Genomic DNA, 19,372 nt, shown 5'->3' with positions numbered 1-19,372 from the left:
ATGCTTTATAGAGCATATGCAACAAACTATATGAAGAACTAAGTCTCTGACTTAAACATTATATAATTATAATTTCAATATGTTAAGTTCAAATGAAATGGTTAGAGACAACAAAAATGCTACAGTCAAATCTAATTGGTATTTTGATCTTCAGTTTCCTGATTTTTGTTTATTTTTTTCAATATAAGCACCTTGAAATGATAAGCTCATATTAGAGGTTATTTAGCCCAATTTCTTATACTCCACAGGAATGTTTTTTGCCATCTTTTTCTCTATCCCTATACTCAAACATTTCTATGACCTGCGCCAAATACCAGGGTTCCCAGAGACTTCACTAGTCTATCCACATTATGACATCCCCTCAAACTGAACCAAATAAATATTTTAAACTTCATTTTCTCAGAGCCCTTTTAGCTGCTAGAGAAACTGGTACAATTGTATATTAAATTTTAAGTTACTAATAAGGAACAAAAATAGTAGATATCATATACCAAAATTAGTTGGAAAAAAGGAACTCTTGTACAATTTGCAAAAAAGGATGTACTAAAAACTCATCACATAATATATAAGCTCTCTTTCACATTAAGAATATAAAATTGTTCATGTGAAGATTCAAGAGATTTTAAGTTTATTTAGAAAGAACTGAGACTTATATCATCAAAACAATAAGAGGTAAAGTGTTGGCAGGATTGTGGAGAAAAGAGAATTTTTGTACACTGTTGGTAGGAATGTAAATTGGTGCAGCCACTATGGAAAACAGTATGGCGATTCCTCAAAAAATTAAAAATAGAACTATCTTATGACCTTGCAGTTCTACTTCTAGGTAAATATCCATAGGAAATAAAAACAGGATCTTGTAGAGATATCTGTACCCACATGTTCATTGCAGTATTATTCACAGTAGCCAAGACATAGAAACAACCTGTGTCAGTCAATGGATGAATGGATAAAGATGTGGCACATGCACACATATCTTAAAACTCTAAATCAGCCAGATCTAGAATGCAATAGACAATAATTAATAGTCAAGTAAAAATAACCTAGCTCTATTTAACTTTTAGCACCCACACCTTTTCCACCTTCAAGGTGAGTGGAGCTAGATGTGAACAGTATATTCTAGGGCAGAGATCCCCAACCCCTGGGCTGTGGATCAGTATCCGTCCATGGCCTATTAGAAACTGGGTCTCACAGCAGTAGGTGAGCAGCAGGCTAGCCAATAAATCTTCATCTGTATTTGCAGCTGCTCCCTAGCACTAGCATCACCACCTCAGCCTGACTACAGATCATCAGGCATTAGATTCTCATAGGAGCAATGGCCCCTGGTACCAAAAATGTTGGGGACCGCTGATCTAGGGACTTCTCTGATGGCTGCAGGCCTAGCAAGGCTAAAGGAAATAGCTATAACTTTTAATTGTATTAAAAGTTTGACCATTTCATTATACTGGACATTAGACAAGTAATTGGTGACAGAGTGACTGTAAAGCTTTCTATTACTTAAAAGTAATTAAAGAAACGATGGCTTTGCCAGAGTTTTCATCCAGGAGTGGGGGAAAGTTCCATCTGGAAAAAATTTAAAAATGCAGTTGGGAGACAAAGTAAGTTTGTTTTGTGATTAGTCACCATGAATCATACTAGATACTAAAATATCTCAATTTGTGCTGTTCAATGCAGTATTTGAACAACTTGTGGTATTCATTTATCTATTCATTCAAATATCTGTTGTGTATATTATGTCGCTTTTCTAAGCATTGAGAATACAACAATTAACAGAAGTAATCTTTCATGGAGTGTTAATGGAGCTTTCAGTCTAGTGTTAGAAAAAAAAAATAGACTCACAGTATTGAAAGATAGAGGAGGTAGAGTGCTATAGGGGTGCTGTAAGAACTATGGGAATATGTAGCAGTGGAACCCAATTTGGATTTGGGGAGTGAGAAAAGGGATGCCAAATTAAGTTGTATCTAGATAGAGATTTTTAAGTATGAGTAGACATTAGCCTAATGGGCAAGCTGAGGAAGAATGTTCTAGGCAGAGAGACTAATTCTGAAGCTGAGAGAGCATGTGCAAAAATTAAAATGACATTGAATTATGAATACTATAGAAAATAGAATGATTCTAAAGAGAATTTCAAAAAAATAGAACTCTAGAGATAAATAGCCCCCATGATGAAAAGTAGTATAAAAGATGCTAGCCAAGTATGACTTCATTTTCAAGGACAATCAGCATTCATTGAAGGATTTTCGATTGGAAATGTATTTTCATACAAACAAATAATTTTCTGAAAATAGTAGTAGACATTTTTGACACCAGCAGTATGTGCAGGGAGTTATTTTAGATGGGCAAAGAGCTTGTGCCCACACATATTAATGATTTAAACATATATTTTGGAAACCTACTGTCAGGAGAATTACAGATATTTTATTTAATCTTATTTTGTCAGGATACAATTTAACTTTTGTTATCTTCATCTTATAGGTAAGAACGCTGAGTTACAGAATGGTAAATGTGTAGCTCAGGATTACACAGCTAGAAAGTGGCGGAGCAAGAAATAAAACTTAAATCTTTAACTCTAAAGTCTAGGCCTTTCTCTTATCTACTGCCATGCTTCTAACCAAAAGTCAGGAAAAGCTGAATCATTTAACCCAAGGGTAATTGATTCAAATTTCAAATTCGAGTGAATGCATTTCAGTTTTATTAAGCTGAAATGACTTGCTTTTAGCACCGAGGGATTTTTGCATTATTTGCAGTTTCATGGACATGGGCTTATAACTATAGCCTGCTTTTTCTCTTTGGTTGTAAAATTATTCCCATTTACCCTCTATAATGCCATGTATTTGTATGGTTATCAATCCACAAATTCTCCTCCTCTCTCTAATGATACATATTCTGGCAATCTTCAAGGCCTTTCTTGCATAGTTCTAGTTCTGGGACTCACTGGTTTTATTGGATTACACCAACAGTAACATTATACTGTAGGCCTGTACATTAGAATGATGTATCATAGTAATTCTACTGCAGTTATTCTAGTATGATTTAGATTGTAATCCTAAAGCATTATCTAGATATAACACTAAAGCAATCTCTGAGGAAATTTTGTTCATTCCAGTCAAGGAAAGGAAAGTCCTATTTTATACATGAATTATTAAAGATGTACTTAAAGGGGTAGCAGTCCTTTTAATTTGGCAAAGCTCATTGTTTTAATTGGTAAAAGTGACAAATTACCTAAAGCTTGCAGTATTCAGAGCCAAAGGAAACAAAAGAAAAAGAAACAAAGAATGAAAACTTGGCCTAGAACTGAACTGTGTCTATAAGAGAGGAAAAAATCCTAGCAATTGTTTGACAGAGCTACCAGTTAGTGTTCTACTCCATAAAAGAGATCATAAATTTAAATGTATTTCTGCACAGTTAAAGGATGTAAACATAGATACTTTTATAAAACACAGTGAAAGAAAATAATCTGTCAGACCCTTATAAGTGACTAAACATGCTATTAAAGCAGATGAAAAACCTAGTGGATCAGTACTTGCTTTAATACAGATGGAAACACCTAATGTCCCCAGAATTTAGTACTTAGAATTTTATATTGATGACAATTCTTTTATCATAGCTTAACCAGATATTAGTAGACTACAAGGAAGAGAGCAGCTTCTATTCCATACTCTGATGCTTCTAAGTTTATCCAAGCATCCTCACAGTTCTCTGACTATTTTCTTCAGAACAATTGGTACAAAAAGAATTAATAAGCTAATAAAATATAAATTAACAATTTACAACATTAAGAACCCTAAATAAATGGTTATTTTCTTTACTTTTGCAGTACTGATCCAGGTTGAAGATCTGAGTGTATAGAGCAACGGTCCCCATAGTCAAAGTCTGAGCCACTATCAGGCACATAGGAAAACCTACACAGTGGTTTTCTTCATCTTGTTATTTAAAGGTTTTCAAATATTCACAAAAGTTTCAAGAGAAATAGTATAGTTATCACTATACATTCCACACAGATTTAATAATAGTTAGAATGTTTACATATTTGTTTTATCTCTGTGTGTACACACACACATACACACAGCTATAGTTACTTTTGCTGCTGAACTATTTAAGAAGAAGTTTCAGATGTAACTACTTTATCCTTAAATACATCAGCATGCATATCCTAAGTAAAAGGTCTTTCTTCTATATAATTAATATTATATAGGATATATAATTATTACAACTAAGAAAATTAACAATTACATAATATACCTAATATCTACATAATATTCAAATTTTCTCAATTATCTTTGATTTATTTCCTAAACCAGAATGCAATTGAGACCCATATATTATAGTTTTTTTAATTAATACATTTTATTTTTTAGAACAGTTTTAGGTTCATAGCAAAATTGAACAGAAAGTAGTCTCCAATATATTATATTTTTAAAATTTTCTCTTAAACTCTTTTAATGTAAAACATACCTTTATTATTTTTTTCCCTGATTACATTGTCTTGTGAAGAAACCAACGTGTTATAGAATGCCCCACAGTCTAGATTTGTCTGATTTCTAGTGGTGTCAGGTAATATGCAACTATTCACTTTATTTTATGTAAATAGAAAAAATAGCTCTAAAACCCTGATTATATTCAAGTTGAACTTTTTTTTAACAATATTACTCTTTTTTATTGATGGCACTTCATAAATGCATCACGTCAGGAGTCACATCTGTCAGCCTGTGATGCATAATATTAGCGATGTTGTTAGATGAATTGTTTAAAGGGTAACCTGTAGGTGTCTTCATTTTAGAAGTCTGACTTTTCCCTATGCAATTTACAAATAATCTCTGGGGTAATATGTGGCACTGTGGGAATATCTTTTCCCCCAAGAATTTTTTAATCTAATTGTTTTCAATGCACTGATAAACCATATCTGAATTAATGGTGGGAACTGCAAATTGGTAACTTAATAATTCTATTGTTTTAAGATTTATTAGCTATAAAGAGCCCTTCTTGATCAATACTTTGTCATTTTTAAATCTAAATTATTCAATTGTTTGTTTGAAAAAGGTGTTGAAGGATTTATTACCACATTAGGGTGAGATAACTATTATTTTACAGTACTAATTTTGAGTATTTACTTTTCTTTATAAAATTTTGTATAGTTTTATAATAAATTGAACACACAAAAGGTTTGTAATTAAAAATCAAGGGATATTGAAAATTAACTTTCTTCCAATTTCAAGTATTGTTTAATTATTCTGTTTGGGAATAAAAATCTACATTTTTTAAGTACTTACTGTGGCCTGGTCGATTTGTAAACTAACAGCTATCCTTAGAAGTAGAAATAGCATTTTTTAGAAGAGATAGTATATAAGAAAATGTATATGGTTAAAATATTTCCAAATATTGAATTACAAAAAAAGTTTCAGAGCCAAGATTAGAACCTATATATTTTTCCCTTCAAGAAAGCTTTGCTTTCTATATTGTTCCTTATTAGCTCTCTTCTACACAGCCATAAGCTTCATGTCATGTGTATCAGACTTTCCAATACACGAAACTGAGGTGGACTTGGAATCTATTGAAAAAAAGTGGATTTGATTAGAGTTTTAAAATGTACGCCAAATTTTGTTTTTATTCAGATATGTGAGGCCAACAGATCAGGAGGCTATTTCCACTGAAAAATTGTTACCCACAGTTCCCAAGAGGAAGAAGCATGCCACACCACTCAGGACCAAATGAGGAAGCGCCACTGTTCAGGAGTCAGAAGGAATGAAGAGAAAGCACGGGCCGGGCCAGAGGCTTTTTTTTTTATGGTTTTCACAAAAAGGAATGAGTAAAGCAGGGTAGGCAAGCTGAACAGGTTTAGGATTGGATAGTTTGAATAATTCCAGTGGGCTCTAGAATGTATGAGTACCTGGCCCTGGGGTGATTTAGGAGAGGGGAATAGTGTCATAGGACTGCAGGAGCCTGACAAAAGGAGGTATGGATTTGGGATTGGCTGGTTTTTATTTAAAAGGCATGCTATTGGCAAGTTGTTTGCTATCTCTAGGAATTAGCTATCCCTGAGTTGGGCAGTTCCTCCCTGAGTCTGAAAAGTCCCAAGATGTCAAGACATCATAAAATACAAAAAAAAAAATTAACACTGAACATTGTCTAAAAGTTAAAGAACTATATATAAATGAGTTAGATAGATTTCCCTGTGAAATTATTTAATATTATGAGATTCTGCACTATTATAACATATAACCATAACTAATGCAAACTATTATGTCATGTATCCATTAAAAAATGTTAAACTCCAATTTAAATCAGATGATTTGTCTATGTTAAGGAATGAATTTTCTTTTTAATCAACACAGAAGCACAAGGTACATTTACATAGAAGTATATTAAGAAAATCTTGCCAGTAATATAACTATAATTTTATTTTTAAGGAAACCTAAATGTCATTTTCATAAACCATCAGCAATTTTTTATTGTAATTTATTGTGCTGTATATTAGCATATTGTTCTAGGTCCTCTGGTACTTTAATTTAAAAAGATTAATGTTTTGTATATGTACTTTATGTATACTTTGTGTGCAATAGGGACATTTTATATAGTTTACAATATTGTCACGATAGATACCATTTTCCCAAAGCAAAGTAATTTATTAAACTTTCACTCTCAATGTCTTTATTAATTTTAATAGCAATTCCGTTATTGGCATAGAATGACAGTTCTACATTTATCAGATGTCAGTGGCAATGATATAAGATTTACAAGATGTTAGGTGACTTCCATCTGGGTAGCACTGGAGCATCTGCCAGTGCATATGATCAAGCAGAGGACAGACACCAAGTGCTGAAAAGCAGCAGTCTGACTCTCATCTTGTTGGATAAACACAGTATTTTTGGCTCCACCAATGTATCAGTGGAACTAAAATAAGTCTATGGCAATCAAATTAGTTTCTATAAATAGTTACGACTTTATTTTTAACACCTAGGATATTAATGTGAAAATGACAAATAATAGGAAATCAGTTTTCTGATATTTAATTCTACTATTTACTGGATCTATGATAAACTTCAGAATACCTCTTGCTCTGAATAAACCTTTCTTTAGAAAACAGACTAGTTCATGGTAACTAGGGTCAGGTTTCCCCATTAAGGTTTCTACATGCCAGTTATTCAGTTAGGTTTGCTCTTTTTTATTCCGTTGAATATTTAATGACATGTGCCTCACATGCTCTGGCTTTGTCAAAAAAGAAGATTCAAAAAAAGGAGATAAATCAATAGAAATTCATCATTTCTGTTGTTTGTTTTTTGAATTTATTGTTGTTCATTAGTTAGATCTAACTAATCAAAATCAAAAAATTGTGCTTGCTTTCAGAGATGCATACGTATAAACAGATAAAAACAAAAAGAAATAAGACAAGTGAAAGAAAGATAATATTTTAAAAAGTGAGAAAACAAAGCCAAAGTCAAGATTGATATACAGAAATTCCAATTTTAGTCAGTATTCAACCACAAGCTGGGGTGGTGTTTTTCACAGCCAAAGCTAGAGGACAACTGGTTTAGTTATGAGAGGCACAGAACTCTAATTTATAAATGGTGGACATTGGCAAGTAAAACTGTAGTTCCTTTCAATGTTGAAATGACAATGTGTAATATATTTAAAGAGTAGAAAAGTGGATTTTTAGAGGCTCTACAACCACCCCATTATTTATTTGATTATTTGTAATTGATAGTAAATATCTTATTAGATTCTTTAAAAAATGTTTTTTAAAGAATTATTAAATTATTGACCAAGAGTGAAAGTAAGTAGAAATTATGTTCAAGAAAATTTTTTAAAATTTATTTTGTTTAAGGAGCTTGATTTATTAAAATGGCATAATTAATTTTAACTATAGCCAACGTATAGAAATGAGCCAGGTTTATTAATGGCCTCTACAAACACAAAGGTACACCATATCTCTTTTCTCATCATGGTCTTTCAAGGCTTCTCACTTTATTGTGGCGACACTGCAAAAGAAAAAACATACAGTAGGTTTAGTCGGAGCATATGGATTTGAATCTCAGCTATCACTTGATATCATTGTTGCATTTTAGGCAGATTCTTTTACTTCTTCAAGGATTCAGAACCTCTTTTTTACACACTAGTTTTCTCTTTATCATGGACAAAATTTGAGAAGCAATGTGCTGTCGGCAAATGTACGGGCTTTGTATGTATCTAGATAGCCATGCTCTACAGTTCTACCATCTTAGAACTACTTGAACTTAGGCATAAGTGTTCAAGCTCTCTGAGCCTCCACTTTCTCAACCTAGAAATGGAGATACTGGCAGTATTTCACATGCTACCTCTTTACATTAACTCAAATATGCATGTATTTTGGACTTTTTTATTCCTTCTGATAAAAGAAACAACTTAAGTACAGAAAAATTAAGATTTTAAACAAGAGATACAGCATACAACTATTCTATCTAGAAGTGCTTTGTTAAAAAAATCATGTAACATCAATTAATGTAATCACATTGTGTTAATATAAGGACATACAAGCTAAAAGACATTTTTCCGGGTGTACATCTCTCACTTTATTTATAAGAAATATATAGAGCAATCATGAAACCAGAAAAATATTAACCAAAATATCTTATTATTATATTGCAAACTATAGTTAAAGTCATTAAGAGAGAAACATGGTAGGGCAAGAAAGGAGAAATCTTTGAAATCATATAGGCATATTCTTAAATACTAATTCCTTCACTTTTTGGTGTATGATGTGCCCAAGTTATTCATTTCCTTGAGCTTTAAGCTTCAGTTCTGTAAAATGGAGCAAATAATACCTACTCAACAGCTATAATATAAGAATTATAGTATAAGAATATACTTAAATAGAATATGCATTTAATCATTAGTTAGTTTCATTCAATGGCCCCTGAAGAGACTGAATATTGGAAAATTCTGAAACAAAAAAGCATGTGAAAAAGCTTAGATGTGCAATGGTCAATTCATGTAAACAAAGTTCACCGGTATTTGTTTTTTTTTTAATTTAGTGTGTGTGAATTTTTGGTTGCTTTAATATTAGTTTGTACTCTATTTAAACCCAGTTATTTTATTTTCTTAAGTTATTTTATTCTCTTTATTTTTGCTGGCCTATTCTTTTTTCCTATTTTAATAAAGAATTAATTTTACAATGCTATAAAAAGTAAAAAATACATTTTTAAGGTTTCATTGTTTTATATTTATGTGCATTTTATTATGAAGATTTAAAACATACAAAATAGTAGAAAGTCAGACAAGGAATTCTCATGTAACCTATAAGCCAGATTTTAAACTTACCAAGATTTTGCCACATCTAATTAACAGACATGGTCTGCCTATTCATTGTTTTCTTTGATGAAGTATGAAAAAGCAAATTCCTTATGCCATGCTCGTAACTACTTGCTTTTATTTTTAAAAATATAATTTTTTACGTAGTCACAAAGACCTTCTCACATCTAATGATATTAATACTTAGTCCTGTTTTCTTCTAGTTTTAAATAAATACATGGCCTTCAAAGTAAAAGTATTTTTTTTTTTTTTACTATGTTGGGCTCTATTCTATAATTACACTGAATTATGTCACAAGCTCAAAAGATTACTTTACACTCATCTAAGTGAAAATAATTATTTGTAGCCCTGAAAGTATGTAAAATATTCAAAGTAAAGCCAAGTATTACTTTATAGACTACAAGATCTAATAAGTCAATACCCACCTTTTGTTTATGGAATCTAACATCATAAAATATTAAAACACATAAATGTTTCTAGTGACAATTCAGGGTATGACTAGTTTGATTCATAAAGTCATGCTTATCTTTATTTTATTTTATATTTAGTAGCGTATAGATCTGAATAGGTGAAAAAAAATCAATCAATATCATATCTACTTAACAGTCCTAGTAGGATTTCTGATTTTTTAAAGTATTGTTTTAATTGCATGAGTACCCTTACTAAACCTTGTAAAATCATCATTACGAGAGCACACAAGCAAAACTTGTATTAATTTAGCACTTCTTATGATTTTTTTAAAACAGTTAGGTGTCAGGAAAACCAGTTATTCCATGTTTTACATTAATGAAGGGTTTTAACACCTGAAATTAAAGAGTTACACAACTATTAGAAGTTCAATGAGAACAAAGGAAAGGGAAGCTTATGCCAAAGATTTTATTCTCCAGAGGCGATATGCAGCTTTCAAGAATGTGTCCCTAAGAATCTGGAAATCTAAGAACCTCACAGGGAATCTTTTAAGCAACTGACAGGAAGCTGTGAATACTGTAAACTCATAAAGCATATGATGCTCCAGGAGCCATTGCTAAATGGTCAAAGTGAGTGATTGGTAACTTTCTAGGAATCTTCTGTGAACTTAAAGTCTGCCATACACCATGCTTCTGCCTTCCTGCCTCCAGAGAACAATGGCTTTTTAGCCTTTCTTTTTTAGCCTTTCCATTTCACATGAGGGTATCTCATTGTCATAGTCTAACCTGGAACCATATGGGGAAGGACATTCTGGAAATGCAAATTTTGTTCTTTTTTTAAGAAGGGATGGTAATGATGTTGAGTTGACAAAACACATTCATAGACCTTTGATAGAGGAGACTTGTTATTTTTCACCCTCCTTTGGTTTATCTTATTGAATGTATATTCCTTCTGATAACTTGGATAAATAAAAAGTACAGAATAAATGAGACATGGGGATTATGTTTTTTTCTCAATTAAAAAAATTAGTATATGCTACAAGATCATGTAAATAACATTGATGTTATGAGATGTAGATTGTAGCCTGGCTTTGTCACTTAAAGATCATCCATGGGACCTTAAGTTAATTACTTAACCTCTCTAAGCTTTGATATGTTCATCTATTAATTAAGGATAATCCGATCTGCTTTCTATCACTAGTTATAATGAGTTGCTTAGGAATAATATGAGTAATGTGTTTACACTATGTCACACAGATGTCGGAGAAGTGAATGACTCCCTTTCCAGTATTGCAAGGCACAAAAATGTACACATTTAGAATATTCTCAGGCAATCAACAGTCAGCCAAATTGTACAAAACAGTTTCTAACCTTCAAAGGATTTCTCTCCCCTGCCTCTGAAAGACTGGCTTCTGATTATCTTTAAAACACTTATTTGTGTCATGAGTATAAAAGGAGCAAGACTGTCAGATGTCATCTTTATTCTCCCTCCACCTATGGCTTAGCCTAAACAAAATTAAGGAAAAAACCTGCTTAGTCTCAGGCTATGCATGATAATCACTTATTCCTAACTTTATCATTCACTGAGCAAACATATATTGAGAATGAGTCTTACTAAGTGAGAAACAGAATGGGGAAACAGTTAAATGGCATATGAAAAAATATAAGCAGATTATTTAATGCAGAGTAATACTCAGAAAACCTAAGCCAACATATACGAATGATCTCTGATACTTTCGACTAAAATCATTTATAATTTGATGTCCAGAGTCTTCTGCCATGGATACGATCACATTGCCATACCTACTGAGGTGATTCCATCTTCTTCCTGAGGCACTCTATTCCAACTTCCTGGGGTACTGCTCAGAGAAGCATGTGGACTCCATTCTCTCTTATCTCCTATTGCTAACTCTTTAGTCTCAGGAAAATTTTTTTCCTACAGTTTCCTGTTACCCATAGAATGTTTCTAAAAAATAATTTCAGTAATTGTAAGCTGTTATAAAGGTTAAAAAGTTTTTAGCAGTTTCTTCCTTTTGCCCCAAGATTAACTGACTTAATCGAACACTGAAGGGTTAAAAAAAACTGCAAAATACTTAGCTACCCTCTTTGAATGGGGTCATAAGGAGGAAGGGAAAGTAAAAACACAGACTATAACATCTTGGTAAATTTTTCTATAATTTCTACTGTAGTTGAAATGATGAGAATGAGAGTTTCTGTAGAGGGATATTATAGAGAGGGTAAACAGAAAAGTGAGAGAGATAATTATTACTTTTATGATAGGGTAATCAACACATATAGATGAATTGAAAAAGAGAGGTGGCAAAGGACAGGAAGGGATCAAGATGAGAATATGATGGGTTCAGTTTGGATAGGCTGAGATTGGTTATCCATCCATTAGAAAACATGTCTAGAAAATATATATTCCTATCATTACTTCTTTGAGTGAACAAATGCACAACCATTTTTTGAGCCATGGTTTCTTTTGGAACGATGTATGGCATGGAAAAACTACAATCTATCATGAAAAAAAAAAACCCATATATGTTTATAAAATATATGCTACAGCCCACTGTCATCTTAGATGTGAGAAAGATTCTGAACGCATACAGGCGTAGGCCTAAATTTTTTTTTTTTTTTTTTTTGCAGTCACCAAATGTCTTTCATGGAACTGGCGATTCTTAAATCTTTGATCTTGTTTTAGCTTTCGAGGGCACAAAGACAAGGCACTTCTTAAATAATGCAGCTAATGCAATCTCCTAGACAAATGGCAAATTAATCAGTCTCTAAATCCTTGTTTTTTGAGGACCTGTGCATTTTTAAAGAAGACGGAGCAATTGTTTAGTGACTTGGTGCCATTGATTTTCATTATGGATGGTGTTGGCTGGGTCTGTGTCAGGTCATTGGGGAGAGATAGCCTTTGCATAGCTAAATAAAATGGGAAGAGAGGTGCTTCTTATTTCATATTCACGGGAGGAAACTCTAATCCTTGAAGAAGTTTTGCATGACCTTCCTTTAAGAACAACTTTGCCCATTGCAAGAAATTTTCAGGAAATGACAAAAATCTCTATGCATAGATATCAACAAGATGTCTTGGCTTCAATGGTGCAAAAAATTCCCCACTTGGGAGAATTTTATAATAAGACAAGTCTAAAACAATATGAAGAAGATGATTTAAAATATTTTATTGAAATCCGTAGTGAATTTCATGGCTATAGTTGAACGTGTTTAGAATAGAACAATCAAATCAAATGAACACTACTTGCTTCAGTTCACAGAGCAGAATTTTTTTGTTTGTTTTCAGAAGTTCCATTTAAGTTAAGGTTTTTGCTATTTTATGAAGATTTAATCAAAAAATTTGTCTACTGATCCTGAATTGTTTACAGTTAAAATGCCTCTTGTTAGTCCCAAGGTAGCTATCATTTTCTGTATCTTCCAAATGGTATTCTCACACTTTTGGCTTGGACATGAAATTGTTTTAAATTTATATCCAAATTTCTCTTATCTTCCATTTTGCTGAAAAGTTGGTAAAATTTTGTTCACTGTTGATTCAAGTTTTTCTTTTAAACACAACCAACCTATTTATTTTTTCCCCAATCCCTAATTTATTTAATTTGTGTAGGCTTTAGCATACAAGTTTCTGTAAGTGAAGTGCTTTCAGAGGCTGCAATCTTTTTGAAGTGGAATCTAAAATTTTTTGTCCTTTAAATGGCTACTGCTTTTTTTTTAATACAAGAAATCACACAGTTGTCATATTGTGGTGACTCATTGAATTACTTCAGAGAAAAGCATAACTCTAAAAGGATTTTTGCCTTGATTTTTTTTAAATATGTGCCACAGCAACTCCCTCTTTTAATGATAACTAAATGATTTGAGTCAGTGAGCTGTTACAAAGCTTAGTAGAAAGAGAAGAGCGATGCCTTGCCGCAATGAGGTATTTGTAAGATTTTGCTCTTTCTAATCTTTGTGATAATTTTCTTCTAAATATAGCTATCAATAGCTATTAAATAAATATGTCCATTAAAGACATATTAAAAGACTCCAGATAATGGCAGGTAAATCTTATTAGGTGAGACGTTACAATGTTGCAGAAAACTTGACAGGTAATTTAAGAGTCTGCAAAGGTTTTTGATTCATTAACCAAATATGCCTTACATGGAGTTTAATCAAGACCTGTTTAGAAGACAGTTAACCATACTTAATACTTTTTCTGTTGTCCATTTCGTAATAATAACAGTCAGAAGAAATCAAATAATGATTGTGTCATTTTCTTTAGGTAAATGAAGATATTATCTTATCTATTTGAATATTGTTCTCCAGAGAGGAAAGTAAACTGTGGAATTTCTATCTGAAAAGCCTAAGCTTCAGCATATTCTAAGCAGTGCTAAATTTTCATGACAGGAGCCCAGTTTTTTTTTTTTTCCATTGATCGATTACCATTTCAAGGAAGCTATTGAGACCTCAGGCAGACAATTTCGAGTGGGGGAAGGTAGAGTCTAATCTCATTTGTTTTTAAGTTATTTTGTTTATTCATATTTTACCTTACGTTTAATATAATGACTTCTTTTGTCACCTTAATTGCAAATTTGGAGCCTGCATAGTGTGAAAAATAATTCATCAGAAGTACTCCCAGAAGTCAGTGTAAGAGTTATGATACCAAACACTTTCCAGCACAATTCTTGCCTTCTTTATTTTTGATAACAAACTGCAAATCTACTGCATTATCTGAGAGATATGTCTGTGAGAGAGAGAGAGACAAAGAGAGAGAGAGAGAGAAAGAGGAAAAAAGGAAGAAGAAAAGAGGGAAATAGTAGAACAAATGGAAATTTGAGGAGATCCACTTTGCATTTCTACTGTTTAGCAATATGCAAGCATAATAGCTGGATGATTAATAAATTGAATGATTAGTGAATAAATTAAGAATGAATTGACAACCTTAAAACCACACTGATAATAATGCAGTATAATTGCTATGTGGATTACTATCTCCAAGGTTCATTCGACTTTGGAATTTGTTAATATACTTCCCTTACGCAACTAACGGACAAGATGCAAGACAGGGTTCTCTCTGCTCTATTAATGAATATGTTCTATTTTATTGAAAATACATTAAAAGAAATGTGTAATGGAAATATCATTATCACTCATCACTTCACTTACACAATAGACGTTTCTCTTTTCTAAAAGATGTACCTATATAGAAAACAGTGGTGTAAATTAAATGTTGGTAATTGATATAAATATTTTTATTGGTATAAAATTTAAAATATATATTTCTATGTATACTCTCTATATTATATATTCTATGTATAATATATATTCTCTCTTTATAATTTTATATTTAAATATATTTATATTTAGGAGTCTTGGTTATATGGGAAAATTGGTATTGGGTAGGGTATCTCAGAGGCTTTGTAATGAAACAGAAGCCAAAAGTGTCTATGTTTGTGTATTTCTGTATCTGAGAGAAAATTAACTGATTCGGCTGTGTCAAAAATCAAGAAACATACAGAGATATTAGGAATGACTTTCAGAGAGTAAACATATTTGAAGGGCCAAAGAAGGTATCAAATTAGAGGAGAAATTTTGAAGCTGAGGTCTGAAAGATGAGTTTGAGAGCATAAAATGTGAGAGCATTGCCTGGTTAAATTATAGATATTAATAGTTTTTATAAGTTGGTATGTCCTCAGGGCAGGGATAGACAGTCAGACTTTTCAGGGCCAGAGGCTAGTTTCAGAAATAGGGACTGGAGAACCAGAAAAGATGGATATTTGGATATTCTGAGGTCATGTAAAATGTCTTAAACATCCAATAAATAATGTATATAAATTGACGGGAGAAAATATTACCAGTTGACTAGAGTCAGCGTCTTCTTATCTTTAGAAGAGCCTACTCTTTCTATGCATGGTTGCAAAAGTTGGGCAGTTAAGAAAGTTGGTGGAAAGAAAAATGATTCATTTGAAATATGATTGGAGGAGAGCTCTATGGATACCTCGGACTGCCAGAAAGACAAACAAGTAGGTTCTAGAACAAGTTAAACCTGAAACACCACTGGAGGCAAAAATGACAAAACTGAGGCTGTCTTATTTCAGTCACATCATGAGAAGGCAGGGTTCCTTGGAAAATACGATAATGTTGGGAAAAAATAGAAGGCAGCAGGAAGAGAGGAAGACAAAATATGAGGTGGATTGACTCCATAAAAGAAGTCATAGGCATGAGTGTACAGGAGCTGAGCAGTGCTGTTGAGGACAGGAGATTGTGTATGTCATTCATTCATAGGGTATCCAGGAGTTGGAGCTGACCCAATGGCACATAACTAACATTTTTTTCTTATTAAATTTCAATTGATAGTCTCTATTTTTAGTCTCTAGTTGATAGTCTCTATTTTTAGACTATACGCTCCTTGAGGATAATGCTCATTAATCCTATGATTCATGCATTCATTTATAAGTGGCTCGTCACAGTTTATTAATACGACTAAGAATGTTTGAGTTAGAAAAAAATGGATTTCAATGTTGCGAAATGTCACTTATCAGTTGTATGAATGTAAGCAAGTTAGTTGATTTCTCTGAAAACATCATATTCTTCAATTTACCTTGCAGAATTGTTGTGAATGTTACAGAGAAAGTAAATAAATAACGTGCATTGTGTTCAGTTTATAATAAGTGTTTAATATCTGGTGCATATGTTGGACATACTCAATATCTAGCCCCCAATAGGGTCTCTATCCTTCTCTAAATACATTTAATTCACTGAATATCTTAGTTTGGGTTCCCCCAAAAGTAGAGATGGAGACAAGGAAGTCGCTACATCTATTCTCCTCCTAATGGAATTTAACTCTCTTGACATTCTTGAACAGGCAGATTTCTGCTGATTTGAAGAAAGTTATGAGGCAGAAATAGAACAGACTCAAGAAGAGCTTGTCAATATATATATGTGGAACTGTCCACTGCCACTGTGCTAAAATCACAGTGGGCTTAGTGGATATGGGGCACAGCAAAGAAAGGGTCTTTACAACTAGTAAATTGTGACATTTATACTTAGAATTTCAAAGGCATAAAATAAGTATTCAGAGGGCAGGGTGTTCTTCTGTTTTATATTTGTATTCTATATGCCTAGCACAATTCCTGGCACATATTAGATATTTGAAAAGAGTTTGTTGACTTAAAGTACATTAATTACTGATAGTGTCTTACAGAAGTGCTAACACACATATGCTGAAATTTTAATGTGAAGGGCAGTGTACTATTAATTAGCCCAGCATATCAAATTGTTATAGAAGTAACATTTTGGATTTTTAGTTACTATCTGTTTGGATTTTCTAAATGTAATAGTCTTAGTAAGTATTTAATAAAAACAATTATAGACTATAAAACATCTGTGATTATAAAAATACTATCTTATGCTCTGTTATAGTAAAATTCTAATGCATTTATTTTTATATGACAACATGCAAATAGAAAAATGCCACTCAACAGAAAGGAAAACAGTTATGAAAACTCTCTTTTGAGAATCAGAGTTGTTTGTACAACCTACAAGGTGACATATCTTCATTTTAGGTATGCCCTAATATACCAAGCCCTCTCCAAAGGTATACATATAGGATAACTTAGTTTAAGCCTGTTTAATTTTTTAAATTATTCTTAAATTTTTTAAAAATTACAATTGACATATGATATTATATTAATTTCAGGTGTACAGCATAATTATTAGACGTTTATATAATATATGAAGTGATCGCTGCAATAAATCTAGTACCCATCTGACACCATACGTAGTTGTAACAATATTATTGATTATTTTCCTTATGCTATACTTTACATCCCCATGACTATTTTGTAACTATCAATTTGTATTTCTTTTTTTTTTAATTCAATCCTGTGTGAAACGAGCCCACATGCTGTATATACAGCACACTATAAGCGCTGTGAGGCCAACTTCAGTATTACTTTTTCTCCTTTTACAACCACCAAAACTGGTGTTCAGATCTGATGGGAAAGAGAACTGGAGGAACAATTTATATTTCTTAATCCCTTCCACTTTTTCGCACACTTCCCCAAACCCTTCCTATCTGGCAACCATCAAAATGTTCTCTGTATCTATGAGTTTGTTTCTGTTTTATTTTTTATTTTGTTTTTTAGATTACTCATGTAAGTGAAATCATTTGGCATTTATTTTTCTCTATCTGACTTACTCCACTCAGCACAATGCCCTCTAGGTCCATCCCTGTTGTTGGACCAACAACGACAGATGGCAAAATTTCATTCTTTTTTATGGCTGAGTAATATTCCATCATATATATATGTACCACTTCTTTTTTATTCATTCATCCAATAAAGGACATTAGGTTGCCTCCATAACTTGGCTATTGTAAATAATGCTTCAATGAACATATGGATGCACATGTCCCTTTGAAGTTTGTTTTGGATTTCTTCAGATAAATACCCAGAAGTGGGATTACTGGGTCCTTCTTTTCTTTGTCTTCTGTTATAGCCTTTAATTTAAAGTCTACTTTGCCCAGTATAAGTGTTTTACCCAAGATGTTTTGTTGTTGTTGTTTCATTTTAATGAAATATCTCTTTCTCATCTTTACTTTCAGTCTGTATGTGTTTTTTGACCTGAGTGAGCCTCCTGTAGGCAGCATATGTGAGAGTTTTGTTTTCTTATCCATTCAGCCACCCTGTCTTTTGATTAGAGCATTTAATCTATTTACATTTAAAGTAGTTGTTGATAGATATGTAGTTATTGCCATTTTATTATTTATAGTTTCTCTCTTTTTCTTTTTTAATTCTTCTTCTTAAAGAAGTCTCTTCAATATTTCCTATAATATTGGCTTCGTGGTGATGAACTCTTTTAGCTTCTTCTGCTCTTCATATATCTTTCGGTTTTAAATGACAGCTTTGCTGGGTAGAATAATATTGGTTGTAGGTCCTTGTGTTTCATCGCTCTGAATATTTCATGCCAATTCCTACTGGCCTGCAATATTTCTGTTGAGAAATCAGCTGAAAGTCTTATGAGGGCTCTCTTGTAGGTAACTAACTGCCTTTCTCTTGCTGCTTTTAAGATTCTCTCTTTGTCTTTCGCCTTTGGTTTTTAATCATGATTTGTCTTTATGTGGGCCTCTTTGTGTTCATCTTCTTTAGGACTCTATTTCTTGGGCTAGTATGTGTATTTCCTTTTCAAGTTAGGGAAGTTTTCTGCCATTCTTTCTTTTTTAAAAACAGTTTTTTTTTTCATACTATATATACATAATTTTTTAACATTTTATTTTTTTATTTTTCTCCCTCCCCTCTGATAACCACTAGTCCACTAGTCCATGAGTCTCTGTTTGTCCTGTTCATTTGTTGCCTTTAGGTTTATATCCTACATATAAGTGATATCATGTGATTTTCAACCTTTTCTCTCTGCCTGATTTCACTTAATAAGATTATTTCAAGATCCATCTATGTTGTTGCAAATGGCAGTATTTCATCTCTTCTTATGGCTGAGTAATAGTCCAGTGTATATATGTACCACAGCTTCTTTAGCCAATCATCTACTGTAGGACACTTCGGTTATTTCCATGTCCTGGCCCCTGTGAATAATGGTGCTGTGAACATCAGTGTGCAAATATTTTTTCGGAGATGAGCTTTCAAGTCTTTGGAGTAAATACCCAGTAGAGGGATTGCTGGATCATAAGATAGATC

At 32.6% G+C, this 19,372-nt stretch overlaps 1 non-coding gene across 1 annotated transcript; it reads right to left on the bottom strand.

Annotated features, from left to right (window-relative positions):
* Positions 1–17,562: 17,562 nt before the first annotated feature.
* LOC120617153 (small nucleolar RNA SNORA61) lies at positions 17,563–17,699 on the bottom strand. Its single transcript, XR_005656795.1, has one exon. It is a non-coding gene; the product is annotated as a small nucleolar RNA SNORA61 (small nucleolar RNA).
* Positions 17,700–19,372: the final 1,673 nt, after the last annotated feature.

The sequence above is a fragment of the Pteropus medius genome, unplaced genomic scaffold, assembly GCF_902729225.1.
Source record: "Pteropus medius unplaced genomic scaffold, Ma_sr-lr_union100, whole genome shotgun sequence".
Classification (NCBI taxonomy): Eukaryota; Metazoa; Chordata; class Mammalia; order Chiroptera; family Pteropodidae; genus Pteropus; species Pteropus medius.
This window is presented reverse-complemented; position numbering and strand designations above follow the sequence as displayed.